The following is a 5,898-nucleotide window of genomic DNA, read 5'->3' as shown; positions in this document are numbered from 1 at the left end:
GTGGAACCGCTCACCTGTTAGTTGGCCTTTTATGATGGAGATGCTGCGTGACTTGCTTGGCTTGAAGTCCATCCGTGCCCATTGAATGTTTTCCTGAAGTTTCTGCAACAAGCGTCTGGTGCATGGTTTTGTTGTTGTAATGACGGTCATGTCATCCATAAAGGCTCTAATTGGCGGAAGACGTAGGCCACTCTTGGTCCTCTCACCTCCCACTACCCACTGGGATGCCCGTATGACCAACTCCATTGCCATGACGAATGCCAGAGGGGAAACTGTGCAGCCCGCCATAATGCCAATTTCCAGATGCTGCCAGGAGGTGGTGTTTCCCTCAACTGTTACGCAGAACTGGAGATCCTGAAAGTAACTCTTGACCAGTTCAGTGACTTGGTTAGGTACACCAAAGAAATTGAAGGCCGTCCACAAGATCTTATGAGGGACTGACCCAAAGGCGTTGGCAAGGTCTAAGAATACCACATGTAGGTCTCTCTGTTCTTTTTTTGCAGTTTGTATCTGGTGCCAGATCATATTGGCATGTTCCAAGCATCCTGAGAAACCCTGGATCCCAGCTTTCTGCACCGATGTATCAATAAAGCTGTTTCTTTGCAGGAACGTAGAGAGTCTCTGGGCAAGGACACTGAAGAAAATCTTCCCCTCTACATTCAGCAAGCTGATCTGGCGAAACTGGCCAATGGATGACGAGTCCTTCTCTTTGGGGATCAGGATGCCTCCTGCTCTTCGCCAAGCTTTCGGTATCACTCCCTTCTGCCATGCTACCTTCATCAGCTTCCAAAGGTATCTTAAGACTCTCTCTATGTATATACGTATATATATATATATATATATATATATATATATATATATATATATATATACAGTATATATATATACACAGTATATATATATATATACACAGCCCGGCCCCCGGCCAAATTGTTTTATTGTTTTAACCCATGTGTATATATATATATATATATATATATATATATATATATATATATATATATATATATATATATATATATATATATATATATATATATATATATATATATATATATATATATATATATATATATATATATATATATATATATATATAAATATATATATATATATATATCCACAGTATATATATATATATACACAGCCCGGCCCCCGGCCAAATTGTTTTATTGTTTTAACCCAATGCGGCCCCCAAGTCAAAAAGTTTGGGGACCCTTGATCTACATCAACAATATGATTGGCCTGAGTGGCTGTAAGGGACAGATTAAAAAAATTTAAAAAAAAGAATATGAAAAATTTTTAATCGATTTTTTCTTTTTTTGAATCTATTAAGAATCGTTACAAATTGGAATCGCTATTCATTAAAAAATTTAAAAAAAATTGTACACCTATACCTCCTACCAGTTTCATGTATCGACACAAAAATCTGTCTACCATGATGGGACGCACATAAAAGTCTCAGGAACCAATACCTGAAAAAAACGTCTTCCATTTTTTGTCGACAAAAGAAATTGTACTTAAAAGAACTCCTCCTAGAGATTTTGGCCCAAATGAGTCACGGTAAAACTTACAGACATTAAACATACAGTTGATGATAAATTGCAAACAAATTTTGCCTACGCCATAAGATGTGGGCGTGGTATGGCGCCAAACATTGATCCGATGGTTTTTGGCCATTTTTTGGTGAAAAAAGGGGTCGCACTTTAACGAACTCTTCCTAGATACTTTGGCCAAATGGGTCGCTGTTAAAGTTACAGCCCGGCAGGCACAAGACATTGATACAACGTTGATTATACGTACATGTCCTTTAAAACTGACTTTGAAATAACATTGCAAAATAGCTGTACTTGTAAATTTAAACAACGTTGATGTTTAACGTTGAATCCACGTTGTTGTTTGGGAAATTACCAAATTTCAATGGTCAAATCAACATTTAAAATACCATTTAAAAGCAAAAACACTACCAGTACATCAGTGGAAGACGGGTACACCAGCAGCAATTTAAACTAGGCTAGATTTTTGTAGCAACTGTGATTAATCCTGTATAATCTAAATTCAAAAAGTGTGACTAATCTAATTTTTTAAAACAAATCATTTGACAGCATTAGTTTAAACATTTTACATTACATAAGTAGTTGCTTTCATTTTACACTTTTGTGACATCAAGAGTTTTAAACAAGAGAATGCTTCACTCCCTTTTTATACTTTTACGAATTAAAGTGCTATATATGTTATAAAATATTACTGAAAACATTTCCTGCTCAATTTTGAAGATGGCAAAGTCTGCATCCAGCCATGGGGGACTCTAAGGCGCCACAAAGGAAAACTGCTTTTACTCAACCTGCCTTTTCTACAAAAGCAACAAAAAGACCGTAATAAATTCCCACAAACATTTAAAATGTTTAATGTTGTTAAAAAATAAATAAATGAACCGCAGCTTCATCCGACATCCCCATAACAAAACAATACGGCACAGAGCTAATGGTCTGTTTTGCATTGTTGTTTCTGCTTAATCCTATTTTACGTAAAGAAAAACTCACACAGCCATGACCTATTTTTTGTTTGTATTATACAAAACCAGATAAAATCATTGGAGGCCTCTGATTCTGCATGTAGGTCAACCATTTTTTTTTCACAAGGACCAAATTATTTGGCTCAATGGTAAGATTTGTTTATTTGTCCAATTATTATTATTTTTTTATTGTTTATGTGTGTGCTAATATGTCACGGAAAATGTTTAAAAGTAAGCAGAAACTCACTTCATAACACAACAATAGTAAGACAACATCAATAACAAACAAAACCCCTTTGACGTTGCTTATTGATTCCTAAGAATTTTGGCAATTTTCCAGCAAATCCTTATGTTCAGATGTGATTCCTACTATCTATTGTACCCTGTCGTGGTCGAGGCATGAAGTCATGTCGTTTTGACAAAAAAAAAAACGCATTCTCATGCCAATCACGCGCTTGCAGTTTCTCCATTGCTTTACTTACAAAACAAAAGTAACCTATTTTACACCACATTAAAAAACAATGGCGCTACGCATCCTTCAAAACATCTACATCAGCATTTTACAGTGGGGAAAACTATGGAGTACAGAATTTAAGTGGTTTTACAGAGTAAAAGGGAGACCTCTCGTGGGGGTAAAACGTATTGTCACAAGAGACTGGAAGTTGGCAACACTGTGATTGACATTCAAGCAATTCCTCTGCAATTTACATTGAGCTACATTTTCTGTTCTGTGGTTATCATCACACTTTTCTTTTTTGGCATCACTGGTAGCGTTTTGTGAGGATACAATCATAAAAAATCCCCCAAATAAGAAAACAGACTTATAGAGGTAAATGGTTAGGGGTCTCTCCAACTAAACTAAACTATTATCAGAAAAGTTACATTTCATTCATTTATTTTTCATTTCATTTTTTATTTTTCATTTTTATTTATTTCAGGCAATGACATTAAAAAAAAAAGTACAAAGTTGACAACACATAATAATAAAAATTAATGTAGTGCAAAAGGTAATGTATAGTATGTAATGCATGATTATCCAGTTTCGCCTGAAAGGGAGTGGGAAGAAGATAACTTATATAATAAAAGTTAAATAAGTTAACTTTTATTTATAAAAGTTCTCTATTCAGTGATTATTCCCATGAGTTTCACTGTTACTTCATTTAAGGATTATAATACAAATGTTGTATCATAGTGGCATTACCACAGGTAACAATAATTATTACACTGTAACAATAATTTGTATCAACAATAATTATTGTTACCACAGGTAACAATAATTATTACACTGTAACAATAATTTGTATCAACAATGATTATTACACTGTAACAATAATTTGCATCAACACATTATTACTCAACTAGCAACCCAGCGTAGTACCTCTTTAGGCGTCGGGTAGTGAGGTTTACCTAATATTCTAGTGCATAGTGAAACCCTGGCAATATGTAGAATAGTACTTCAAGTCTTGCTTAGTGGTTGGAGTTTGGGAGGATGTTGTGCTGCAAATTTTCGGGCTTTCTGATGATTGATTGATTGATTGAGAAGTTTATTGACATCTTAAAGAATTGAATCCATGTAATGCTTTAAAAAGGCAAATGGATGGCACAAAAAGCCAAAAGGCTTGTTTCCATTGTGCTCCATTAAATATTCATCACATTTGATACGTTCAATAATAAAAGATATATATAAATTGCACATGCTTTTCAGGAGCGTTTTATGTTACCTGATTGAGCATGGCCACTCTCCCGCTTTCAACCTAAGGTGCTGTTATCTGGCTGGCATGTGCAGCCAGGGTCCCACCTGGTCCAGGGCCGCAGCCAAGGCAGCTCCAGGATGACACCTGGTTTGATGATCTCCAAAAAGTCTCTGCACTGTAAAATATTTTTAGTTTGTTCAACTCGCAAATTCACCAGCTGCCTTGAAACTGCAATTCGACTCATTTTCAATTATGTCTTTGTTTTGACGAAGAAGCACAACTAGATAGCTATTAGAAGAACGGTGAGCATTTTTATCGCTCATATATCATTATTTTATTAGTTATAGATTCAACTTTCAATCGCTTTGTGGATTAACTCACTACAATAAGATAACATGAAGAAAAATCTTACGTTAACAACGGCAGAAAAGTTACGAAACTAGGCACTTGCCTCATCATTATAAATACAACATTTAATATTAGAGTAACTTTTCCTTTCAACTTAAGAACATTTGAAATTCCTTATCTGGTTTAACTTTGTTTAACCTCCTGATCAAATGTAACTAAGAGAACCTCAGAAGAAGCTAGATTCGTACCAGGAACCCCCAAGTATCTGGACAACTGCCCTACCATCTGAGCCACACCACCACACAATGACAATAGACCCTTGCAGCTCAGTCGTCTAATCAAAACTACTTAGACATTTACAATATTTAAAGTGGACTCAATGTTAGTATGTTAGTACTGTATAAGCAAAATGTTTCAAACAGTGGTATTACCAGAAATTTTATTTTATTAAAAAAAAAAGTGCACCTTTTTTGCTAATATCTTGGGCAAGTTCCCCTATGTCAAATAACTCATCAATGACTGTATTGTTGAATTTGAAATATGTATATATAAATACAAAAAGTATGTGCACATTTTTTTCAAATACATTTTTTTTAATTTAATCGTCTTAATTTAATGTCTCCACTTATTCTAACTTTTAAATGTTTTATCATTATTAACTTCAATGCTTTCAATACATTTTCATCTTATTTGTATGCATACTTTTACAAGTTAATTTCTTCTTTTTGCTTTAACACTGCACACGCTATACTACAACCCTTATTTTCATTGTTTTGATCTTTTCAAGACCTTTCTTTCGTTTCACACGGGAAGTAAAGAACATTTCAAACGACAAAATATAAACAAATGAAATATTTAAACGTACTTAACTAAGTTGTGCTTCTTCCTACTCCTTTTCAGACGTGTTGGATTGTAGAAATGTAACCACTTGACGTTCCTTAATGTAACTTATCTACCATGTCTAAAAACAAATAAGTCGCAACGAATGGTGCAGTATTATCCACAATTTTTATTAATGTACCTCACTCACTTCAAATGTTTATACTTCAAAACGACGGTGATTAATCGTGTCTTACCTTTGCTATTTTCCATTGCTTTTAGACGCATGCCGTTTGTTTGGGGTTACATAGAAATGATTTCGACTGGAAACAACAGCGCTTCACTGCACTTCATCTCCTGCGCGACTTCCTTTGATGACAGACAATGCCTTTCTCAACGCTTATTGGCTAATATGAAAATGGAGGCTGACCCTAGTTTTGATTGGCTGTAAAGTTTCGATGGAGGCGTTACCAATTTATGTTGACCAATGGGTACTATATGCTGCAATTCTTTAACTGTTTT

At 34.8% G+C, this 5,898-nt stretch overlaps 1 protein-coding gene across 3 annotated transcripts in view; it reads right to left on the bottom strand.

The window, feature by feature from the left end:
• The window catches only part of clocka (clock circadian regulator a), a 59,484-nt gene extending 53,794 nt beyond the window's left edge, over nucleotides 1-5,690 (bottom strand). For 2 of the 3 annotated variants that reach the window (XM_062039528.1, XM_062039530.1), the window contains exons 1-2: nucleotides 5,634-5,690; nucleotides 4,237-4,384 (exon numbers count right to left, since the gene is read on the bottom strand). The gene's annotated coding sequence lies outside the window, so the exon portion shown is untranslated. The remainder of the gene's footprint in view (nucleotides 1-4,236; nucleotides 4,385-5,633) is intronic. The other variant, XM_062039531.1, reaches the window with a different exon arrangement.
• Between the last annotated feature and the right edge of the window lie 208 nt (nucleotides 5,691-5,898).

The sequence above is a fragment of the Entelurus aequoreus genome, linkage group LG27, assembly GCF_033978785.1.
Source record: "Entelurus aequoreus isolate RoL-2023_Sb linkage group LG27, RoL_Eaeq_v1.1, whole genome shotgun sequence".
In the NCBI taxonomy this organism is placed as follows: Eukaryota; Metazoa; Chordata; class Actinopteri; order Syngnathiformes; family Syngnathidae; genus Entelurus; species Entelurus aequoreus.
Note: the sequence above shows the minus strand (reverse complement) of the source record. Positions and strands in the feature narration are given on the sequence as shown.